This window comes from Hyperolius riggenbachi, chromosome 11, assembly GCF_040937935.1.
Source record: "Hyperolius riggenbachi isolate aHypRig1 chromosome 11, aHypRig1.pri, whole genome shotgun sequence".
Classification (NCBI taxonomy): Eukaryota; Metazoa; Chordata; class Amphibia; order Anura; family Hyperoliidae; genus Hyperolius; species Hyperolius riggenbachi.
Window position 1 is genome coordinate 49807882 of NC_090656.1, and position 26576 is coordinate 49834457.

Below are 26576 nucleotides of genomic sequence, written 5' to 3' on the forward strand. Positions count from 1 at the left end.
GATGGCAGTGGACTTCTTGTTATCACTAAATGTATTTATTTTTATCCATAGAATGTTTTATCTTTGGCAATGTCAATTTATTGCGGTGAGATTTTCACCTTTTTGTAAATGAGAAAATGGCAAGTACGAGTAGTCAAAGAGATGCAAATAATTTCAATGCTGATGCACCATTATAAAAATGTTGCATGCAAATTGATGCAGCCTGAAAGTGAACCAATCAAATCCTGCTGTGGTAAAAAATGATTTTCAAGCTACATAAATTTGCATACAAATTTTGCATAATCCTGCATCAACTCAAAATTATTTGCATCTTGTTGATCATCCCTAATGGCAAGTGTGTTTGATTCTTATGTAAAAAAAAATAGCCGCAAGTCTTGGATAATAGCAGTCTCCCTTGTTTGGACTTCTGCATCCACCCACCTTTCCTGACCCTTTCTTCTGCTTTCTCTTCTCTCTTCCAGTTTCTTTTTCCAGCTTCTGCTTATTATAAAGGGATCTCAACTCTCTTTTTGTCATTTCTTACTTGTTTTACCCCCCCCCCCCCAAAAAAAAAAAAAACAAAACAACAAAAGAAAACAAACAAACCAGCCAGAAACGGCAATTTACTTGTTAAAATTTGTTTATTGGATGTACTGAGAACACTGATGGAAACATTTTTCAGTGACAGCGAACAACATTGATTTATTTGTTCAGAATATTACTTAAAAGAACTTTGTATTAAAAAGTGGATTGTTTGTTCTTGTAAGATGGGTGTAAAAATTAGTTTATGATTTACTGAGATGATAAATGATATGTATATCCTCTTCAAACATATAAAAAGTGAAAACAAAAAATCTGCTGTAAAGAGGCAGAAGCTTACCAGACAACTTCTAAGCTGAATACTAAACTGACGATGCAGGAAGATGGGTTCCAGCGATTTCCCTGATCCGCCTTCCTGCTCACGGGAACATGTAACGGCACATGACGTGCAAGAATGAGAGTTCAAACGATCATGGAACTTTGTGTGTGAATCGTCGGGGATCTTAAAGATCTGATCCTCTGTGACGGCCATTATCGCCATGGATTGCCAAACTTCGTTCATGCTATCGCGTGCCTGTACCCACTTCTCGAGATTGTGGAAGTGATTGCTCGTTTCTCAGAAAATTGCTGGTTGTCAGAAAAATAATTGTAGTGGGTACGGGATTTTCGAGTCACCAATTAGCTTGGTGCGGACACTGCTGATTTGTTGAGGATTCTCTCTGTATTGGATGGGCATTGCACATTTGCTGGTGTTTTTCTAAATCACAGTTCATGTTGCAGAAAATTCAGGAAGGTTGATGTCTTGGATATCCCTAATATGGAAACCCTTAGACGTAGAAGGGTGTAGACAGAGGGGATTCAGGAAAGGCTCCACGCCCACTATGATGTGCTGGCCATTATGCTGTTCTATTGCTTACCATCTCTGCTCCCACTGTCCAGTCAGAAAGTTGCATCTGGAAAAGCTGAAACTGGTGTGGTTTGGTATCTCCCCATAACCCCTGATTCTCTGTGATGACAATGAGGCCTAGTGATTAGTCACATAGGCACTGACTGAGAGTCATCCTTGGGGAGGGTGGAGGGGGAGGTGCTAGGAGGCCTGTCTTGCCACAACCAGGATTCCGAATCAATTTTATTATTCGCCAAGCACAACTGGGTCATGCCAGAATTGAATTTGGCACAAAAAAAAGCAGGGCTAAAAGTAGGAGATAGGACACACAATACACAATATACAATGCAATATACAGCAATATATGCAAATACAGTACAATAAAGGAAGTGACTCAGTAGACACCTTATCCATTGGACACACAATAAGGCATTGACTCAGTAGGCAGTTTATCGATAATTAATAACTAGCGTGGCGAGAGTTCAAGAAGTTGACAACCAAGGGGAAAAAGGTGGTTCTATGCCTTGAGGTCCTGATGGGGATTGTCCTCCGGCCTGATGGGAGCTGACTGAAGAGGTGGTGACCTGGGTGAGAGGGGTCGTTGGCAATCCTCAAGGCTGCTTATGGTTAGTGTTGTTGTTCAAAGCTGGTTTTCCTTATTCGGAAACCTGGATAAAGCCGTTCACAGCAGTGCAGCACCAAATACAAGTGGAGAAGTTCATGGAGTTGCATCCCACATCACAGTTCACGTGACTCTGTTGTTTTCTCCTTCCAAGCTGTAGAATGCAACTACAGGTAGTCCCCGGTTAACGAACGAGATAGGGACTGTAGGTTCGTTCTTTATTATTATTATTATTTATTTATAAAGCGCCAACATATTCCGTGGTGCTGTACAATGTAAGAAAACAAACAAGGGATACATAATGATACAGACAATGATATACATCAAATATGAACACTGATACAAAATACAGCACTGCTGATTACAATTTGATTTAACATGATGACTAAAATGTATAATTGTCTAACAATGTGCAAGCAATTAAATTAATAACAGTCCATGACACAAAAGGATGAGAGCCCTGCCCTTGCGAGCTTACAATCTAAAGGAATGGGGTGGAAACAAGAGGTGGGGATGTATACAGTATATGTACAGGCAGTGCGCAATTAGGTTATTTAGTGGGTGCATGGCCTAAGCTAGAGAATATGCTTGTCGGAAAAGGTGGGTTTTGAGGGAGCGTTTAAAAATTTCAAAGGTGGGAGAGTGGCGAATGTGTTGTGGAAGGGCATTCCAGAGGAGGGGTGAGGCACGTGAGAAGTCTTGTACACGTGAATGTGAGGAGGTAATTGTAGAAGAGGATAGAAGAAGCTCGTGTGCAGATCTGAGATTGCGGTTGGGTTGGTATCTGGAGACTAGTGAGGAGATGTACAGGGGAGAGAGATTGTGGAGAGCTTTGTAGGTTAGGGTTAAGAGTTTGAACTGAATCCTCTCATTAATTGGTAGCCAGTGAAGAGCTTGACAGAGAGGGTCAGCAGAGGAAGAGCGAGAGGAGAGATGAATGAGTCGAGCAGCAGAGTTCAGTACAGAATTGAGCGGTGTTAGTCGGTTAGTTGGAAGTCCACCAAGCAATATATTGCAATAGTCCAATCGAGATATAATAAGAGCATGTACTAACATTTTGGTTGTGTCATGGGAGAGAAAAGGTCGGATACGTGCTATGTTTTTCAGGTGGAAATGGCAGGAGCTGGTTAGGGAGTTAATGTGAGGAGTAAATGAGAGAGAAGAATCAAATATTATCCCCCAAGCACCGTGCTTTGGGAACTGATGTTATAGACGTGTTGTTAACATTTATTGTAATATCAGGCAAAGGGGTGGACAGGGATGGTGGAAAGACTATTAGTTCAGTTTTATTCATATTAAGTTTTAAGAAGCGAGAGGACATGAAAGAGGAAATAGCGGCCAGGCAGTCGGGAACCCGTGTGAGGAGGGAGTTAAGGTCTGGGGCCGAGAGGTGCAGTTGTGTATCGTCTGCATATAGGTGGTATTGGAAACCAAATGAGCTGATTAAGTTACCAAGACCGTGCATGTAGATGGAGAAGAGGAGGGGACCAAGGACAGAGCCTTGAGGTACCCCTACAGACAGAGGATGTGAAGAGGAGGCCTGATCTGAATAAGAAACAGTGAAAGACCTTCCAGAGAGGTAGGAAGATATCCAGGAGATAGAGAGGTACTTTATTCCTATAGATGAAAGGATCTGTAGGAGTAGAGTGTGGTCGACAGTGTCGAATGCTGATGACAGATCTAGTAGGATGAGTATGGAATAATAGCCTTTGGATTTAGCTGTGAGGAGATCATTAGCTACTTTGGTGAGGGCTGTTTCAGTGGAGTGGTTTGGCCGGAAGCCAGATTGGAACTGATCAAGCAAGGAATTTGCAGATAAATACTGACTTCGTTCAGCATGAATGTGGCGTTCAAGTAATTTAGATGCAAATGGAAGAAGTGACACTGGGCGGTAGTTAGCAAGTTCGGTGAGGTCTAGAGATGGTTTTTTAAGTAGTGGTGTTACAACAGCCCTCTTGAGTGAGGATGGAAAAATTCCGGTGGAGAGGGACAGCGATGTTAGGGCAGGAATGAGGGATGTGGATAGCTGTGGAATGAGATGTGATGGGATAGGATCCAACGAACAGGTGGTTAGATGGGATTTGGAGATAAGGGAAGAGAGCGAATGTTCGGAGAGTGGAGAGAAACTGGAAAAAGAGCAGTCAACAAGAGGAGTGGAGGTGGAGTTTGATGTCTGCGTGGAAAACACACTACGGATTTTTGCAATTTTATCTGTAAAGTATGTTGCAAATTCTTCAGCTGATAAGCATGAAGAAGGAGGAGGAGGGGATGGACGGAGAAGGGAGTTGAAAGTACTGAACAGGCGCTTTGGATTGTGCAAGTGGGAGGATATGAGGGAGGAGAAGTATGATTGTTTTGCAGAAGAGAGAGCGGTTTTAAACTTGTTCAACTCTTTTTTGTAAGTAATGAAATCCTAATTAGTATTAGTTTTTCTCCAACGGCGTTCAGCTACCCTAGAGTACCCCTTTAGCTGTTTAGTAGCTTTGGTCAGCCAGGGTTGGCGACTGACACGGTGTGGGCGGACATTGGTGAGGGGTGCGATTTCATCCATTCGTTCTTAACCTGAATCTTTTCTTAAGTTGGAACATTGTGTCACCTCTGTCCATTGTACCTCCTGAGTGCCCCTGTGCCTCCAGTGTCCCCCTCTGTGTCACCTCTGCCCCTGGCTGTACCTGCTTACACAAGTTTAAAAGCCATTTTTTTTTTATCTATTTTCTTAAGAACTATTTTCTCTTAAAAAAAAAAGTCCAATTTAAAAAGATTTTTTTTGACTTGTTCCCACAGAATCACAGTTGGGGACTACCTGTACTTGACTTTCTCCGCTCATAAGGGCGCTGAACTGCTGTGTATGGCATTTTCTGGGCTAATGAATAAGCAAACCCGGATTTGAACACTACTTATGGTGGTCATACACTAGACAACATTCTTCATGGATTAGACATTAAATTTGGTAAAAATGAGGATATAAAAACATATTAAAAATGATTGTACTCTTGATCAATGTTTGATTGTTGGAACATTGATCATGAAAAGCAGTTTTTATGTACTGTATTTAAGCATGCAAATAGGGGTAGAATCAGCTCATCCAGGAGCGGCGCGCAATCAATAGCTTCGATGTCAGTGGCTGAGATCTAATATAATATTAAGTGGCGAAAGGAGGTAGACAATCAACAATAATGTCAGCTGGATATTGATTGTTCGCAGGCTCTAGTGAGGCATGAAAAGCTTTCTACTGCAGGAGCAGCAAGGAAAGCATGAGGAGGGCTTCATGTGCAATGATCAGCCAAAAGATGAAAACTCCCTGCTTAGTATCAATTAACAAAACTGGGGACACCGAGAGCCCAATATAGTGTAGTAAGCAAAACAAAACGTTGGCATTGAAAAGTATATAGTGTATATACTCACAAAAGTGGGTTACCTCCTAGGTAACTACTGTACAGGCAGGTGAGGAGATTAGACCTCACTCAGGATTAAAAGTCGCTCTCTGTAAATCAGGAAAAAAAGAGATGGGGATTGACCCCTCCACCAGGGGTGGATATTGGTAATATAAGAGTGAACAGAGGCGCCAGCAGGATAAAAGGTACTAAAAAGTTTAAAATCCCTCAGGAGGTGGTGGTGGACTCGCCTCCCCAAAGCAGACAAGATACTGTCAGCTTTTTAACAACAACAGGTTTATTTATATACTCCAGACAACTATACAACGCGTTTCGCAGGTATATTCCCGCTTCCTCAGGCAATAACAAATAGGAGTACACGCTGAAGACTCTCTGGCTTTTCAGCGTGTACTCCTATTTTTCTCAGACATGCGATCGGTCGGAGAGATTTTTGCCATATACATTTAGGCATTCTAAAATACGTAAATACGATCCTGATGTCAAACTTTATATATGCTCTTAACCCTTTCCAATATTAATTGATCATTCATGTACATGGGGGGAGGGCTGGCACACGGGTGATCTTTCTGTGCTGTACCGCTGGAAGCTGGTGGGGTCTCTACCACGTTACACTAGTACAAGGAGATGGCCTGTCACTCAGGGAGGGGGTGGCGCGAGAGCTCTAGCTCCACCCCACAATGCACGCGTGTCAGGGTAATGCGTAATTACATAGTGCATTGTGGTTCTGGAGGGGAACCAAGTGTCGCACCTCGTCCAACACACTTCGATCCAACTAGCCTCATGCTGTGTCAGGCTACGTCCGATGATGATGCAGGCATTAGGAGCTCAAATAAGTCCAGGTAATGTTTATATTATGTGGTGATTGGTGTCAGACTTAGTCTGACACTCTGATCTAAAGGGGCTGTCGTCGTTTTGGATTAACTGTATCCAGGGCCGGATTTGTACTTTTTACCGCCCAAGGCCAATGTCACCAGCCGCCCCCTTTCAGTATAGGTAGCAAGATAACCCTTCCCTCCAGAATCGGTAGCTAGATGACCCCACCCCTCTTTCCCTCTAGTATAGGTAGCCTGATGACCCCTTCTCCTCCCCCTCCAGTATAGATAGCCAGATTACTCCCTGAATCCCTTCCTTTCCCACTCCCCCCTTTCAGTACAGCTTGCCTCCGCACCGCAGCAGCCATCAGTGTCACTCACTTCTCTGCTTATCTTCAGTGTAGAAGCTTCCTCTTCCCCTCCGTCTCCAATGCTGCCAAAGTCCGTAGCTGTCCGCCACAATGCCAGATAGCTGGCAGCAGAGTACTCGCGGTCAGGCACTCACCTGATCTCCCTGCATTGCAGCATTTGCAAGCTTGCAAATGCTGCATCAGGTTAGTCTGCTGCTTTGGTGCCCTTGCTCTTGTGGTGCCCTAGGCCATGGCCTAGGTGGCCTAGGCCTAAATCCGGCCCTGACTGTATCTGACGAAGGTGCCTGCAGTGGCGGCCTTCATATTCCTTCTTGTCGAACAGAATCCGACATTAGGAGCTGGGGGGAATGGTCCCCTGTGATTGCAAATGGTTAATAGTACATAGCAGCAGCATGGTGGCATAGTGGATAGCTCGCTTTCCTTGCAGTGGTGGGTCTCCAGAACACTATCTGCATGGAGTTTGTATGTTTTCCCCATGTCTGTATGGGTTTTCTCCGGGCACTTCTGTTTCCTCCCACACCCCAAAACATACTTATAAGGTAATTGGCTTCCTCTAAATAAGCCCTAGACTACCATACACTTACTACAATCATACATACATAGACATATGACTATGGCAGGGATTAGATTGTGAGCCCCTCTGAGGGACGGTTAAGGGACAACACAATATATACTCTGTACAGCGCTGTGGATGATGGCATCGCTAGATAAAGTCTAAATGATAATAAACATAAATACCGTATATTCTGGCGTATAAGACGACTGGGAATATAAGACGACCCCCCAACTTTTCCAGTTAAAATAGAGTTTGGGATATACTCACCGTATAAGACTACCTCTCTTCCGACGCACACCAAATAAAAATAAAAACAAAAAACATCATAAATATGTGCCATGTATGAACAGATACTGGGGCTGTACTGTATGTGGTACCCAGTATATAACAGTATATAGGCAATTCACTGGTTGGATTGGTCAACTCTCCCTCTCCCTAAGCAGATTGGTCAGCTCTCCTTGTCTACCTGTTTATTAAAGTGGTGTGGAAGAATAGATTGTGCTGTGCCCATAAAACACGCCTCTTTCACCCTTCTGACCCACCCTGTATCCTATTTACCTCCTTCTCTGTCTCTCAGATCCAGGGCCGGGCCGAGGCATAGGCTGGAGAGGCTGCAGCCTCAGGGCGCAGTGTAGGAGGGGGCGCAGAATTTATTCAGCTGTCACTCCTAATTGTGTTTGAAGCAGAAAGAAATAAGAAAAGGGGATACATGGCAGTGACTGCAAGCCAGATAACTCGATAGTAAGGTGTTGGGGAAGTTGTGGGCCCTGTGGTGCCTCTTAGTCTAATAGCAATCAGTGTGTGACGGCTGGGGTGGCAGGGATGGAGGGGCGCACTTTGATGTCTCAGCCTTGGGTGCTGGAGTACCTTGTCCCGGCTCTGCTCAGATCTTGCAAATGCGCATCTTTGCCGCTTCAATACAGTCCTCAGCAGCGAGATCTGAGAGGCGGTAACAGGATAAGGCGTATCACCCGGCATCAATGACACGCGGCCTATTATTATTATTATTATTATTATTATTTATTTATAAAGCGCCAACATATTCCGTGGCGCTGTACAATGTAAGAAAACAAACAAGGGATACATAATGATACAGACAATGATATACATCAAATATGAACACTGATACAAGATACAGCACTGCTGATTACAATTTGATTTAACATGATGACTAAAATGTATAAATGTCTAACAGCGTGCAAGCAATTAAATTAATAACATTCCATGACACAAAATGGTGAGAGCCCTGCCCTTGTGAGCTTACAATCTAAAGGAATGGGGTGGAAACAAGAGGTAGGGATGTATACAGTATATGCACAGGCAGTGTGTAATTAGGTTATTTAGTGGGTGCATGGCCTAAGCTGGAGAATATGCTTGTCGGAAAAGGTGGGTTTTGAGGGAGCGTTTAAAGATTTCAAAGGTGGGAGAGTGGCGGATGTGTTGTAGAAGGGCATTCCAGAGGAGGGGTGAGGCACGTGAGAAGGCCTATAAGACGACCCCTGACTTTTCAGAAGATTTTCAAGGGTTAAAAAGTAGTCTTATACACCAGCATATACTGTACTATCTTAGACCAATCAGATTTTTTTTAGATTGAAAGTAAAAAAATTACAATCATATTTATCGTAAAAAATCATGTAGTGTTACCATTGTATATACACACTGAAAATAGGTTCATATTTATATACATTTATTCTGTGTGATTGGGTGGGCACCAATCAGAACAGATATGACGATTGAGTGAGATCTCATGGGTAATTCATCTTATTTCAATGTTTCTCAAATTAGGCAGAATTGTTTTTCTCTAATTACCAGCATTGCTGAAATAAACAGGATATATGCACTGCTAGTTTCATTTTCCAATGCCCAGACTTCAGGAAAATATTCAGCAATTTGGGCATATTTATGACAAGTCAGTAATAAAATTGCTGTGCTGGTATCAATGCTGGCACATTGTGAAATATTCAAAACAGACAAGGGCAGAGGATGTGCAGACAAAGCCCAGACCTCTTATTGCAGCGTCTGCATCTACAGCCATGTTACAGTGGGCCACATTTACTAATCTCCATAAGTGATGTTTTTTCTTTTGTGGCAAAATCTGAGACTCCCTCTGAGATCATATTAGACCAACATTATGCTTTTTAAATAGAGCAGAGAATTTCCACAGTGTTGTAGAAAGTACATTAAACACTTGATATCACTAACTGCCTCTCAAAGCAACTTACAATCTTGGAGTATGGAGAAAGTTAGAGATCCTAGAAAAAGCCCATACAAACACAGGAAGAACATAACATCTCCATGCAGGTAGTGTCCTGAACAGGAATCACACCTGAGACACTAGTGCTGCCACCTTTCTGCCCTTTGGAAATGTTACTGAAATAAGTTCTCTCTATGTGGGTGCATGCATGTGACTGTAATCATACTTTTTGTTTGATTGGAATCTCATGCACCACAACCTGTGCAGAACATGGCTGTGAAGTAGGAGTCGAGGAGTCAGAACAATTTTGGGTACCCGGAGTCAGAGGTTTGATAAAACTGAGGCGTTGGATCATTTTTGTACCAATTTTTGTACCAACTCCAATTTTGGGTAACTGGAGTCGGAGGTTTCATAAACTGAGAAGGAGTCAGATGATTTTGGTACCGACTCCACAGCCCTGGAGAACTTTATTTTTCTCTTTTCTTTGTATTTTCTGGAACTCTTTTCTTTGTATTTTCTGGTCCAGCGCATTTGAAATCTACGTCCTGCTTGTGGCTACGCGGCTCTGAGAGGATGTAGATTTCAACATGGCCGCCGCTCACACCCTCCGCTCCCGCCGATTTATGACGTTCTGCCCCGCCGCAACTCACTTGCACTGCCGTCCATATGATGACAGAGCACTATGAGCTGGTGAGGAGCCGATTTCATTGGCTCCTGACCTGGCTTACATTGATGGACAGGGCCAGGAGCTAATGAAAGTGGCATGACCAGCGGGAGCCAGAGACTGCTGGTACGGAAGTAGTTTTAGGACAGTTTTAGGGAAATAAACAATTACTAGTTTGGATACTGTAGAAAGCAAATAATTTAACCTGTGACATTCCTTTAATGTAATGCTAAACATAAAAAACAAAAACAATTTGCAATATACAGTAACAAATAAGGTTTTTTTGTGGTAAGTAGTGTACTTATCTCACATATGTCATAAAATGTATAGTCAGGGTTTACGTAAAGCAAACCTAATCTGAAAATAAACTTGCTAGGTAAGTAATTGTATGTGTAGTGCTAATAGAACATAAGCAACACGGCCTCATACAAATTAACAATAAAAATAAAAATATGTAAGACTAAATTCTAAACAGCAGTCATGACAGCCGGATGTAAACTCAGCTCCATTTTGTAACAAAACAGAAGTAATGCCCCATTGAACCTATCTGTACTAAAACTTATCAGCTTAGCTTCCTCCAAAGATAAGAGAGGGTTTTACTTTCCTATTTACTTTTTTAGGACATCAGAATAAAATAAACTTTCTGTTTGACAAGCTTATTTGCATAGATAACAACTCCAGTTTTTTTAACACTTGCTGTACTGAAAAACAGAAAGGGACCTCAAACAATTTATTAGTAGGACTAGTACTGCATGTATCAATGTTTATCTCATCACGTCTCATGTTAGTTCAGGTATGCTTTAAATTAAAGACTAATGAGTAGAGGGGTCACACATTCCAGATTAAAATTATACTGTACAGTACATCAAAGAAAAATGTTCCTTTGCCTAAAGCATTGTAGAGGACACTGTATGTAGTAAATGTGGGAATGTGTAAGGAGGAGGAGCCGAGCTGCATACATACGTGGGCACAAAAATTAGAGATTCATTTAGAATTTGTACTGGGAAATGTTTTATGAGTAAATCAGGGGTGACAAATTCAAAGTGATATGAAATTGAACACTGGGACCAAGTCGCTGGCCAACCTCAATGTCTAATGGTCTTATAAAGTTCCCTGATGCCCACCCTCCCCTATAGTTTCCTGGTGTCTCGTGCCCCCCCCCCACTTCCTCCCCCATACAGTTCCCTGGTGTCTATTGCCTCCTCCTTCCCCTATACAGTTCCCTGGTGTCTAATGCCTCCTCCCTCCCCTATACAAGTCCCTGGTGTCTAATGCCTCCTCCCTCCCCTTTACAGTTCCCTGGTGTCTAATGCCTCCTACCTCCCCTATACAAGTCCCTGGTGTCTAATTCCCCCTCCCTCCCCTTTGCAGTTCCCTGGTGTCTAATGCCTCCTACCTCCCCTATACAAGTCCCTGGTGTCTAATGCCCCCTCTGTGAGGAAACGCGGAAAGACAGCCGCGTGAGGCGGCTGTCTCCGGGAGGGGCATGGCGGAACGCCGCGGTTGGTGCGCATGACCCTGCCGCCGATACTTTGTTCCAGTGCGGGGAGGCCGCCGCCAGTGCCGCTGGCGGGGCGACCAACCCCGCGCATGGGGCAGCAGGTGCAAGGCAAGACAGTGTTGGTGTGGCTGGGACCCATAGTCCCTCTAGGTTTAGAATGCGCGCGGAGAGGCAGGGCTTATGTGGCAGCCAGAAGTAGGTCAGCTGACCAGGCTGGTCAGCTGACAATTCAGAGTCCTCTCATTGGTCCAGCACTTGGGGAGGTGCTGGAGAATAGCTGTGTATATATACTGCTGGCTGTTCAGTTGCTGGTTGTCTGGCGTTGCGATCACATGGTGGTAGCACTCAGACCTGAGTCAGATCCTAAAGTGTGCCGGGACCAGCTGGAGCTGTAATTCTACACTTAGCTAGATTCTGTTGATAGTTTAAAGTACTAGTTTGTGATTATCTGTTGTGACTTTCTGCCTGCCTGACCATTCTCCTGAACTCTGATCCTGTACTTTGTCATTCTGATACTCTGTTGCTGAACCCCGGCTCGTCCTTAGACTCTGCACCTGCCTTCTGATTTTGTACCTCGATATTTCTGATACCCTGTTGCCAAACCCTGCCTGTACTTTAGACTTCGCCTTTGTCTTCTGAATCTGTACTTTATCTGTCCGTGTGTTTACGACCTGGCTTGTCCGACCTCGAGAACCGACCTTACTGTTAGAGGCGGTTCCCAGTCCTGATAGTGACACTCCCTCTTGAGTGTCACTCTCGTTCTGTCGTTCCTTCTCTCAGCCTGACTCCTCCCTCCGGGAGAGTCCAGATGGAATTGTGCACTACTCCATACTGCTCTGAGGCCAGTCCTCTCATTATTACTGTTTGCACCAAACACTCTCACTCTTAGGTGTCCAGAGGTTAGCTAGTATATCTGATTATCGGTGATACTGCAGATTATCAATAATCGGGTATATATCTGTATTCCCAGTGATACTGCAGATCACCGGTAATCAGATTCTCTCTGTGTTACACCGATCATTACACCCTCCCTCCACTTTACAGTTCCCTGGTGTCTAATGTCTTGTCCCTCCCCTATACAGTTCCCTAGTGTCTAATGGTCCTTCCTCCCCTATACAGTACTCTGGTGTCTAGTGGTCCTCCCTCCCCTATACAGTTCCCTGGTGTCTAATGCTTTCCCCCATCCTTCCACACATGGCTTTCCTGGTGATCTAAGGCTTCAACTCCAATATAGTTTCCCTGGTTTTCTAGAGTGGGCCAAACATAATGTAAAGTGGGGAAACCAGTTGCAGGCCAAATTTGATGGCTCTGCTCACCAGTTTTGGTCTGTGGGCCAGAGTTTGACATGTATGGAGTAAATGGAAAACGTGCATGTGGTGTTCAGGTCCCCATGAAAGGAGAACTTCATGATGTCATTGGGTGGAGCATGAAAAGGAATACATTTTGCAATGTATATCTTTTAAGAAATCTTTTAATCTTTTAAGAAATGTTTTTTAAAAGTTATTATCTGCAAAAGATTTAAAGTGTACCTCCAGTGAAACTAGAAAGTCAATGAGTCCACTTCTTGTAGCAAGTTATTACCAGCTGTGTCTTTACCCACCTCCCAGAAATCCTTCCTGTAGCTCCGGGACAGCCAGCTTCCGGCACATAGCCTCACCTCTCGTTAAAAACCACCATGATAGTTTTTTATTTGAGGTTGCTCCTGGGCTATGGGAGAGATTCGGGGGTAAAGACACAGCAGGTAATTGTAACTTGCTATGAGAAAAGGGCCTGTTAACTGTATAATATACACTGGAGGGTTGCTTTAAGCACTCTTATTGGCTGGTTGACTAACTTGGCGGTCATTCGACCAACCAATTCGATTATTATAATCAAATTGGATCAAAATCGGTTCTGCCGCGTGCATGCCCAACCGACAGTGAGACCAATTTCGGGACAAAAATTGGTTGCATTGTCGACTGTGCATGCTGCAAGATGTTGAACCGACTTGCTCGATTGGGTGTCCGGCGGGAATGGCGTGCAATTTTGCGACAATCGACGAATGTGACGAAACCCCCGGCGCTGTCCTCCCAGTGAAAAATGTCTCCCTGGTTCTCTGTGCAAGGTATACATTACCTGTCCGCAGTCAGCTTGTCCCTCCGCTGCTCTGGGCGCACTCCTTCCTCCATAGACACGCAACATGTGGTTTCCTAGTAAGGGTGCGTGTGTCGCATCACACATGCGTGCCCTCACTAGGAAACCACGTGGGGCACGCCTGTATGGAGAGGAGGAATCCCGGAAGCCAGCAGGGGACAAGCGTGGGCCGCGGACAGGTAATGTATACTTTACACTGGACACGGGGGGACAATTTTCATTAGGGGACAGCGTCGGGGTGGCGATGCGGACAGATACGAAGCACAAGCCCGATTCCGGATGGATTTCAGCATGAAATTGATTGGGAATCGGCCTGTGGTGTACGGGCAGCAGACAGATATCTCTCTAATCAGATTCGATTAGAGAGAGATTTGTCTCTTGGTCGAATTTGCCCATCATCGCTAGATGTATGGGTACCTTTACAGTTACAAGGACAACAGGGTTACCTTTACAGTGTATTTCCACCTTTAGTGGAAAATGTACTATTATGCTGGGAATACACCATGAGATTTTTTTGGCAGATAGATGGCTCGATAGATAATTTCCAACAGGTCCGATCTGGTTTTCGATGGTTTTTCTGATTGATTTCTCATAGAAGTGAATTAAAAACGATTGGAAAATTGATTGGGAAATCGACCGGACAGTAAATCTGCTAAAAAATCTCATCCTGTATTCTCAGCATGAGAGTAGAATCTGTAATATGTACTATGGTATGAGAACCTGGATGAGATCCTGGCTGCTCAGCAAGCAGCCACTCGTTTTGCTCCAATGTTAAGATCTGGGAACCACCTGGCTGTTTACCAAGGTCCTGAAAGTTTGCTCTCTGTGAACCCCATTGCATTGTGGGAAATAAAGTTTTTTTTCCAACTGCAAAGTAAGCAATATCTCCCTCTCCCCGGGCCGCACCGCCAAAAACAGCCTTCGGGGATTACTGCCTTAGCACGCAGTAATCCCCATCTAGCAGCCAGCTAAGCAGGAAGTGATGCTCACTTCTGTGGTTGAAGCGATCACGTGCGCAGAAGCGTATTGCTAAAATATGCTTCTGTGCATGCACGACGCGTAAAACTTGCAGCAGGCATTTTAAAACAAACACGCCTTGCCATAGACTTACATGACTTTATTTTTGGTGGCCCTGTGTTGTTATTGGGTCTACAAGCTATTCTAGCACACAAGGTGGCTACTCTTTATTTGAGAAATTAGCCATTAATTGTATTTCTTTTTTTTTGTTTTTTTTTTGTTTTGTTTTTGCTATGTCTTTAATACTTAACATGTTAAAAGGCCTTGCGGGAGCCTGACATGGACTGGTGCCATTGCGAAAAAGTATTTATGGAAAATCCTAATTCATCTTTCATGGCATGAAATGCATCTAATTCCCATGTGTTGGCCACGTGGGTAATATCTCTGTTTTTTTTGGAATAAAATGCATTAACTGCTTCAACAAAGACGGTCCGCAATATTTCAAATCATATTTAAGGCGTAACAAATGAACAGAACGTATGGTGCGCCTAGATGCTCAATAGTGCACCTTTAATAAAGTCAAGTAAGTCTATGGCATCGCCTCCTTTTTAAAATGCATGCTGCATTTTTTACACATCGTACATGCGCAGAAGTGTATTTTAGCAATATGCTTCTGCAAACATGACCGCTTCAACCAAAGAAAAGGAGTGTCACGGCCGGCTGCTAGACGGGGATTACCGTGTGCTAATGCGGTAATCACCGAAGGCTGTTTTTTTGGTGGTGGTGCGGCCCGGGGACCGCACCGCACTGCTACCACCAAGTGTGGTAGCAGTGTGAAACTATTGCTTGCTTTGCAGTTGGAAAAAAACATTATTTCCCACAATGCAACAAGGTTCACAGAGAGCAAACATTCAGAACCTTGGTTTACATTACATTACATAATTACATTACACTGTGGGAGGGTTTTTACCAGAAAATCATCCATACAGACCCCCCTGGTAATCTATTAGAGAAAAGGTAAAGATTTTTTGTGGGAAAGGGGTATCAGCTACTGATTGGGATGAAATTCAATCGTTGGGTTCCTCTTTAACCTCCTTTGTGGTAACCCCGAGTCAGGCTCGGAGTAAAAGAGGAGTGGTAATCCCAGGGAGGTGAGTCTTTGCAGGGGCTGCTGCAGATCTCTATGCAGTATGTCTTTTTCCTGCTTCTAGGAAAAGAACATGAAAAAATTGTACCGCTTCAAGACCCTAAAATCAGGAGAGAATCATACCTCCAGGGAGGTTAATATTCATGAGCTTCTGATGTTGCACAAGGGGGTACCTGATCAAATGGCATGTGCTATCCACAAGCAGGCCAACCTCGACTTGGATCTCTGGCCGGCGCTCACTGCACACTAGGATTGGTCAGAAATTTCCGAATACCGAAATTTCCGTATACCAATTTCCGAGTTCCCAATCAGAAATTGGCTTAACGCAGCAGAAGTCAGCCTCCTAGTCTTGTGATTGGGCTGAAACTTCTGTGGTATTTAAATTTTCGAGGTAAACCTCCGCTTTCTCTGATTGGTCCAACACTACTCTGGGGAGGATTTTTCCTCTTAGTATCTCAAGTGGAGTTTCACTGTACTAACACAACTGTCACCACGGTTACTTCTCTTTTATAGCGGCGTCAGGCTTTTCTCACTAGACCACACTGGTGAGAATTACTGCTACACTCACATGTGGAGATAAAAAGGAAAACTGTGTGTATCACCCACATAGAACTAATCACAGTGGTGTTATATAAAACTTCCCCTTTCACTTCTACAAATGAAAGTGGTATATTTGTGTACACTGGAGGCTTCGTAGCAGGCAGTTCTTATGCATTCTGATAAAACAAAGAGAGCTATGGTGCTGGGAGTGGTAAGAGCAGATAGTGGGACTGAGTTATCCAAGACTGGTGGAAAGAAAACTGGAGCTGAACCATGCTGTTGCTTAGGGCAATCCATAATGTTCCAGTTGTTAAAGTAAAGAAAGGGGAAGAAAGTGGTGCCCAGGGTATGATAAAACTAGGTTAAAAGTATCTAAAATGAAAAAAAGTTTGAGGTTGCTTACCTCAATGATAACACGTTCAAATAACTTGTAACGTACTTTTAATGTGCACTTGGCAACGCGTTTCGTGGGTCTCAGCCCACCTCCTCAGGCGGAAACAAACGCTAGCTTGATTTTCTTCTGGCATTGTATTCCTCCTGAGTAGGTGGGCTGAGACCCACGACACGCGTTGCCAAGTGTACATTAAAAGAGTGAGGACAGGCCCCCCCACCTGCGCATACAGTGGTTGTGTCAGTGACAACCAGAGTGTATGGATACATAACAGAGGCTTAAGAATAGCACCCACTACCTCTGCCATCAGGGTAGAGGGGCTCTGGTCTAAAGGGGCCAGCTGGTGTAATAACAGACCAGTGGCAGTGGAGCATCTACTTCAAACTTTGAAATACTTGTTGCCATTGTGACCATGAATGATTTGACAACAGGCACACCTTCTAAAGTGTGTGGTGTACCAGTGTCCACAGATTTAAAGTTATGTCTTAAAAGGGGGATGTTTCTTGTGGGAACCACAAAAGTAGGATGAGTGGGATCCAGTGTAGTGGAGTCCATCGATGCTGAAGATACTCAGGCTTTTTCATAAATGTTAAGCCTGTAATTTGCTAAAGGTATCATTGGAGGTTTACTGCCTCATCTACCAACCCCTGTGTCTCCTTCCCTAATGTCTATAATCCACTACTCTCTGGATTGTAAACTTGCAAGGGATGGGACCTCCTCCTAGGGATTGTTATTCTGCTGTAATTTATCATATGAACATGTACCAGTATTGGTGATGTCTCAAACCACACATCACTTACGTACTGTATATATTTGTATTGCTGAAATATGACTGACCCTGCTCCTGCACAAATTCCGTCTTCATAGACTTGCATGGCTCTTTGGTCGGGGAAGTGTACCACAGAGCGATGCAGTGGGCAAGTGTGCAAGGGGCCTTAATTTATAAGCAGGTTCAGAACATTATTTTTTTCTCCTGTCTTCCCCTCTGGTCACCTCTTATCATACCCACTTTTAACACTTCTCTTGATCCTCTCCCCTCCTCTTGAACTCCCTCCCTCAATACATCCACCACTCACAACCTTACAACTCACCTCTTCAGGCAAGCATACTCTCCTACCTAGGACACTCCTACCTTGCCCACTGACCACCATTTCTACAACCCCATACACAGCTTTCCTTCACCAACTGTCCTATTCCTTAAACCTTTGATCTCTCTTTTATTTTTTAACTTCTCACTTTGCAATGAATTGATTTATTTTTTTCCTCTTTGTTGCTATAGTTCCTCTTTACAAATAAGGGTATTGACACTTTCAGTTGGTACCATGTTGTGGGGTTTCTCAAAGTACTTTATCTGAATTAAAAAATCATTGTGGATTACTCAAACCACAATTGCTTTCAGCCTTGAGGCTCCCATTGTTGATCGGCTATTTGCAATTGGTACTGTTATTGGCCTGAGGAAGCGGGCTTAGACCCGTGAAACGCGTTGCCTGTGCTAAATAAATATTGTCTGTACAAAGATCTCATCTTTGAGGTAAGCCACCTCATTTTTTTCAATTGTATCTTGTTCTTAATCCAATTTTATTCACACCGGGCGCCTCTTTTCCCAAACTGGGCATTACGTACCCCCCAACATACCCTGTTGGAGGTGTCTAGACAGACCACACATGGTTTAAACCATAGCGATAATCTGTCACTTTTACCAAGGAGAGCGACCACACCCAGGTCCGGCTGGACCGCCCTGAGTGGAGTCGGGTTTGTTGTCTCCACCTACTTCCTGTGATCGGTTGCCCCTCTGCAACTCGCCTTTGTGAGTAGTACAATTACCTAGCGTATTGATATCCCGTATATGAAAACATATTGTGCTATTGGGCTTCTGTTTTTTTGTCTGTGTCTTTTTCTCGAGGGTGCTGAGACACCCCTACTACTCTGTTACAAAACTGACCATAAGTATGAAATGTACAAAGTGTGTTCCAGTCTTTTTGCTAAAGACACAGAATAAGTCATGTGAGTCTGTTTTTCAGGTCTCATGGTCACATATACTTAATTTGTAGTTTGATGTGCATTTATGTAAACAACAGAAGCATTCAGTCAGGACAGACAACAAGGTGTCTGAAAGGGAGGAACCCATGTGAACACTGTGCTTCCTCATTTTGTGTTTTCTAAGGCAACGTCTATAACCATTAGACACGGAGTAAACATGTGAAAACACGCTTCAACCTCAGCAAGATATCCCATGAGATACGCAAAGCTGACGGTTTTCACATCAGAGACAGAGACTTGTGAAAACAGGAAGGCAAATCACAAGCAGAGGAAGAGGTTACCCAAAATTTGGGAGGGGTATTGTATTTCACTACGGATGCCACCTCTCTGTGTGCGTTACACAATGCAGACTGCCTTAGTATAGAAAGGTGACAGTCGTTTTTAAATTTCAGAAATACACCTGAAAAACAGCTCTTATGGCCCATACTCACTGGCTACAATTGTCGCCGCAACACGTGGCGCGCGCTGCGACAGGTTGCCCGTGAGTATGCGCCGTCGCACGGGCGCGCACCCCGAACTGTCGCCCGCCGCTGATGTCGCCAGGCGATTGGCGCGGTCAATCGCCTGGCGACAGTCGCCGCCGCAACTGTCGCGGACTAGCGACAGCAACCTCCATTGAGGTATACGGAGCTTCCGGCGGGGGGGAGGAGGAACGTTGGCGACAGCTTCCGTCGCGCCGCTGGTCCCTCTTTCGCGTGTGTACGCAAAGGGACCTGGCAAGGAGCTGTCGCCGGCCTGTCGCCCACATGCTCACGTGTGCTGGCGACAGGCACAAAAAGTTGCCCGTGAGTATGGGCCATTAGCACCCCATAATATTATAATATAACTGTATAATGTGCTTCTTTCAAAGTAGATCCGAGATAAACTTTTACTCATTGCATAATTGTGCCCCTTACATATAGTGTATAGGGCATTCCTCAAGCCAAATACCCTTTTTTGTTTTAATACCTTAATTCCCTGTAAACTAAACAAGCCTCGCCCACAGCTCCTCCAGCGCCTAGGCATTCTGAGTCCCATGTAGCAAGTGCTCATGGGAGCTCAGTTTGGGGAGGAGGAGGCTTTTCTTGAAGGAGGAGGCATTACCAGCCAGAGATTTCAGAGGCAAGGGAGTGGAGAGGGGAGGAGAGAGGAGTGGAGTTTTCACAGGCTGAGGGGTGGAGATGCAGAGCAACTTGCCTGTGCAATGATGACAAGCAGAATATGGCTGCTCTCGTATCACAGGAAGAAATAATCATAAACTGTTGAAGCTGTTTGCAGCTAGATTTGCTGTGTAAACTATCTAAACTTTAGATAAGATATATAGACAAGTTACTTGTTATAAAAATAAAAGCGGAAAATAGCCCTGCGTGTACATCACCAAACAGTCCAAAACATATTTTTATTGGCTAATCGTAATCAGTAAAAATCCATACAGATTAAACAAGGAAGTGAACCTCTTTCTATATATAGTCTAGTCATCACTAGGGATGGGAGATGAGATGCAACTAATTTTGAGTTGATGCAGCATTATGCAAATTTTGTATGCAAATGTATGCAGCTTGAAAATGAATCGAATCCTGCTGAGGTAAATTTTTCAAGCTGCACAATTTTGCACACCAAATTTTCCTAATCCTCATCCTGCATCAACTTGAAATGCATCTAATTTACCATCCTGATGCTACATACACACTTGAGATAAAAGTCTTTGGAAATGGAAAGATCACAGACCAATTTTACCCCCTTCCATGTAGTATGAGAGCCCCTCCCGCTGCCAGCAATGACATCTACATTGCTCCCTCTCTCCTACCATCCTCTCTTCTCTCTACTCATGAACTATTCTTATTTCTCAAATCACACATACCTTCCTCCACATCTCTTAAACAGCCCTCTGTCACATACAAATCACATCCTCACCTCTCTCATCTCTGCCTACTACTTCTACTTGCTGCTAGGACTCAATCCAAGACCCTCTCCCAGACCGCACTGCACTCTGGTAAATACCACATCCCGCACTGACCATCCTCACTCCTCCACGCACATTAACCGATGTAACCTGATCACCATTCCTTGCCTTCCCAGCTCTCCCCCTCCTATATTTGGGGCCCTCTGGAATGCACGCTCTGTAGTCAATAAACTAGCCCATGTCCATGATCTGTTCATCACTAATGCTTTCACCTTCCTGGGGCTCACTGAGACATGGCTAACCCCATCTGATACTGTGTCTCCAGCTGCCCTTTCATACGGTGGCCTCAAGTTTAGCCACACACCTAGATCGGGTGACAAACATGGGGGTGGGAATTCTTCTTTCCGAACACTGCTCCTTTACACCGCTTGCACCTTCTCTGGCTTTCTCTTCTTTTGAGGTTCATGCTGTCCGCATCTACTCCCCTCACCACATCCAGGTTGCTGTCATCTACCGGCCCCCTGGACCAGCCTCCACCTTCATTGACCACTTTTCAACATGGCTTCTCCACTTTCTATCCACTGACATTCCTTCCATCATCATTGGGGACTTTAACATCCCCATAGACACTAACTGTTCCACTACCACAAAATTCCTCTCACTCACCTCATCCTATGACCTCTCCCAGTGGTCCTAAACCTCCACCCACAAAGATGGCCACACTTTGGACCTAGTTTTTACCCAGCTCTGCCCAGTTTCCACATTTAATAACTCTTTATTCCCCCTTTCAGATCACAATCTCATAACTTTTACAATCAGCCCCTCCCTGCCTCCTCCAGCTACCGTAGTGCAGCCATCACGCCTATGCAGGAATTATCGCAACCTCAACCTCTGCTCCCTAGCTGACTCTCTAAAACCCCTGGGCTCCCTGTCATCCTACACTGACCCCGAGTCAGCATCCATCTACTACTCCACCACAGTCGCCGCTGTCATGAACACAGCCGCCCCTCTCATCAACTTTCGCCCCCGCCGCATCAACAGACAGCCCTGGCTGACTGAACCCATCAAACAACTGAAAAGACAGTCCAGGGCAGCAGAACGGCAGTGGAGGAAAAGCTCCAATGCAGATGACTTTGCCCACTATAAAAACACGCTGCTGCAGCTCAGGGACGCTCTCTCACTTGCAAAGCAGTCATACTTCTCTACACTAATTTCTTTACAATCCCATAACCCTAAACAACTTTTCAACACCTTCAGCTCACTTCTCCACCCCCCGCCTCCCCCTACAACCACAAGCTTGTCTGCAGAAGACTTTGCAGCATATTTTGTGAGCAAAATTGAAACACTACAGAACAGCTTTCAAAAGCAACCCTCTTCACCTGTCCAATCACCTCTTCCTTTTCCCTCTCTGCCCGGCAGCTCCCCTACTATCAACCATCCCTCTCCACATAACCACTCACCCACTCAAACCTCCTCCCCGCTAACAATCTTCTCAGCCTTAACTGAACAGCGTCTTTCTTCACTAATCTCTAAAGCTAATCTTACTACATGCGCCTCAGATCCTATTCCCTCTCATCTTATCCCCCAGCTCTCCTCCCCCCTCATTCCTGCTTTAACACTGTTTAACCTTTCCATCTCTACTGGCATTTTTCCTTCTTCATTTAAACAAGCTATCATAACACCACTAATCAAAAAACCCTCTTTAGACTCTACTGCCCTTTCTAATTACCGCCCAGTCTCTCTCCTTCCCTTTGCCTCCAAACTTCTGGAACGCCACATTTACTCAGAGTTGTCTAACTTTCTCTCTGCTAATTCCCTGTTGGACCCATTCCAGTCTGGCTTCCGCCCTCAACACTCTACGGAAACCGTTCTCACTAAAGTTGCCAATGACCTCCTAGCTGCTAAAGCCAAAGGCAGATTTTCGGTACTAATACTCCTAGATCTGTCCTCTGCCTTCGACACTGTTGATCATACCCTACTTCTCCAGACCCTCTCAACACTGGGAATCAAGGGCCTAGCACACTCCTGGCTCAACTCTTACCTGTCTGGACGTTCTTTCATGGTCTCCTATGCCAATACCAACTCCTCTCCACGCCCACTGTCTGTCGGAGTACCACAAGGGTCAGTCCTTGGACCCCTCCTCTTTTCCATTTACACCCATGGCCTGGGACAGATAATAAGCTCTTTTGGGTTTCAATATCACCTCTATGCTGATGACACCCAAATTTATTGTTCTGCCCCAGACCTCTCCACACTACTATCAAAAATCCCCGAATGTCTATCTGCTGTATCTACATTTATGTCATCTCGCTTCCTTAAACTCAATATGAGCAAAACGGAGATTGTGATATTTCCACCTTCGCTCTCTGTTCCACCTCCCATTGTCACAATCAATGTAGATAACACCCCAAAAGCATCAACCCCCAAAGCCCGTTGCCTAGGGGTAACTCTGGACTCTGAGCTCTCCTTTAAACCACATATTAACACTTTACTTTACTACCTCCTGCTACTTCCATCTCAAAAACATTTCCAGAATCCGTCCCTTCCTTTCACAAGAAGCAACTAAAATGCTTGTACATGCCCTAATCATCTCCCGCCTTGACTACTGCAACACCCTACTCTGTGGTCTACCAAAAAGCAGACTGGCACCTCTCCAATCCCTACTAAACTCTGCGGCCCGTCTCATCCACCTCTCTTCTAGATCCTCTGAGGCAGCCCCTCTCTGCCAATCCCTCCATTGGTTACCAGTTGCCCAAAGGATTCAGTTTAAACTTCTCACACTTGCATACAAAGCTCTACACAAGCTATCACCTCCATACATTTCCTCTTTAATCTCCAGATACCTCCCCGCCCGGACCCTCCGTTCCTCACAGGAGACCATTTTGTCCTCCAGCCTAGTCACCTCCTCTCACTCTCGCATCCAAGACTTCTCACGGGCTGTCCCTCTCCTTTGGAACTCCCTCCCTCAGCCGGTTCGTCATGCCACGAGTCTGGAAACCTTCAAACGTACTCTGAAAACACACCTGTTCAGACAAGCCTATAATTTGCTATAGGCAGCACTGAAGGCACACTGGCTCACCCACTTATCCTTGTGTTTCCTTCCCTTTTGTTTCCTCCCCACTACCCTCTAGATTGTAAGCCTGCAAGGGCAGGGACCTCCTCCTAGTGTTTCTCATACTGCTGTTATTTTAACATATGTACATGTACCAACTACATATCAACTATGTATGTATCTATATTTATTCTATTCAATGTCATGACTGTACAGTGTCTTGTATTTCTTATGTATATTTGTTCCCCATTATTTGTTTGTATTATGTACAGCGCTACGGAAGATGCTGGCGCTATATAAATAAAAAATAATAATAATAATAATAATATTCTACACAGTCTATTCTATGGAGCTCAACTCCCCATCAGATAAAAATATCTTTGCAAGATGCTGCACACAAAGATGCTGCACACATTCAAAAGATCAGTATCTGCAAAAGATCTGTTCCTGCAAAAGATCCGTTCCTGCAAAATGCATTCATAGTCTATGAGATCTGCAGATCCTCATACACACCTTGTTTAACAGACATTCATCTGCAGATCAGATCCACCAGGATGGATTTTCAGATCTGCAGATGATTGTCAGATATGCAGAGGAAGTCTGTTAAACAAGGTGTGTATGATGATCTGCAGATATCATAGACTATGAATGCATTTTGCAGGAATGGATCTTTTCCAGGAACAGATCTTTTGCAGATACTGATCTGTTGAATGTGTACAGCATCTTGCAAAGATTTTTATCTGATGGGGAGTTCAACTCAATAGAATAGACTGTGTAGGTATGGCTCTCATACTACATGGAAGGGGGTAAAATTGGTCTGTGATCTTGCCTTTTCCAAAAACTTTTATCTCAACTTGTGTATGTAGCCTTAGTCATCACGTCAATGTACAGAAATTCACTACTAACAATACTCCTGGAAGAAGTACAAATACATTCCCCAGACTTGAAAAGTCATTTATTTATGTGACAGTGTAATTGCCAAACATCTATTTAAACTGCAAACATAAATATACAAAATACACTATTATAAAACAGGTATTCAACCAAGCGATACAAATAGATCAATATGGAGTCATAAGAATGCAAATAATGGTTGTCAGCAGACCTAATCAGACCTACAATTTATAGGCCCAGGAGGCACCAGTTTGCTGAGGGGTGGCTGCCATAGGTTCATGAATTCGCACTCATGGTCCTGGAGCCATGCTGATGCCACACCCCCTCAGTGTGGCTTAAGGATGGTGGGCACGCAGAGCTTGAGAAGGGCGGGGAGGGTAGAGGTGACGGCTGGGAAACCAACACTCTTGCGGTGTAGTTTGGGGTGTGAACCCAGGTATGTGTTAGAGTTTTCAGGTTTGTGGGTTTAGCAACATAATTTAGGGTGCCAGAACTTCTGTGGCTATAGGCTACAGAAATGTAAATCTGGCCCTGGGTATTCCCTACGTGTAGTACAGCAGCTGTCAAGGAAGCTCTCCCAGGTAGCTTGCTCTGTGGGCCAAAACAACTTTATCATGGCCCTTGTAGCCCCCATAACCCCCCCCCCCACACACACACACACAAAAGATCAAATAGCTCCATTAGTGACAGCAGGGGGGAGCTACTGAGCATGTCGAATTACCACTAATTAAGCTATGTACAACAATGGGGATTCTTCTGTTGCTGGAAACATGACAGGTTGACAAACAACTGCTGTTCAGACATGTTGGTCAGCTCCTCGTCAAGCAGCATGCTTTGTTTTTCAAGTGTACAGCAATCTAGTACAGGGCCCCTTTATAAATCAGTCAAGACAATAAGTCACTAATTCTAAAGTCTTATTTTTCACTGTGGTATTATCTTGAAACACTGAGGCTGGGAACACACTTAGCAGAAACGCTAGCGTTGCAGAAAACGCAGTGTTTTTGCCTGCAATGGTAGTCAATATGCATATGCGTATACATGTGTTTTGTATGCGTTTTTTAACATGCGGTTTTAAAAATGCTGCTTTTGTTGCATTTTCTATAAACGCATCAAAAACACACATAATGAAAGTCAATGGTAATGCAATGTAATGTGTTTTGTATGCATTTTTCATGCGTTTTTATATGTAATTTTTTTTTTATTGTTTTCTAATGCATTTCTGCTTCCATGTTGTCTTCCTAGTGATTTGCATAAAATGCAATAGAAAAATGCATGGAAAATGCATTCAAAATGCATATGCGCTTTGTATATATTGCGAATCACAAATGCATAAAAAAACGCACACAAAACACATATGCCGAAAAAATGCAAACACACTGCAAACACAGAAACGCACATGACAGAAAATGCAACCTTTCACACACTGACAATTGTGCTTCCAGCCAAAAAAGTGTTTTTGTTTTGGTTCTAAAACTTGCTAGTTAAACTAACATACAGGTTGACCTCCAAATAAATAAACTTTTTTGACACTTGGAGGCAGGGCAAACATTTCATGGGAACCAATAGTTAAAGGATACCCGAAGTGACATGTGACATGATGAGATAGACATGTGTATGTACAGTGCCTAGCACACAAATAACTAGGCTGTGTTCCTTTTTTCTTTCTCTGTCTGAAAGAGTTAAATACCAGGTATATAAGTGGCTGACTCAGTCCTGACTCAGACAGGAAGTGACTGCAGTGTGACCCTCACTGATAAAATATTCCCCTTTTTTATCTCTTTCTTGCCCTCAGAAGCCATTTCCTGCTAGGAAAGTGTTTTATAGTTGGAATTTTCAGTGAGGGTCACACTGTAGTCACTTCCTGTCTGAGTCAGGACTGAGTCAGCCACTTACATACTCTATCTCATCATGTCACATGTCACTTCGGGTATCCTTTAAGCTCACATACACTGAGTACAGCAAATACAGGGACTGCACACACTTCCCACTTTCTGCGACCAGATTCAAAAGTCAGATTTCT

At 44.1% G+C, this 26576-nt stretch overlaps 1 protein-coding gene across 4 annotated transcripts in view; it reads left to right on the plus strand.

Annotated features, from left to right (window-relative positions):
- Window positions 1–26576, plus strand: part of RASGRP2 (RAS guanyl releasing protein 2) — a 261441-nt gene that overhangs the window by 28261 nt on the left and 206604 nt on the right. The window lies entirely within an intron of this gene.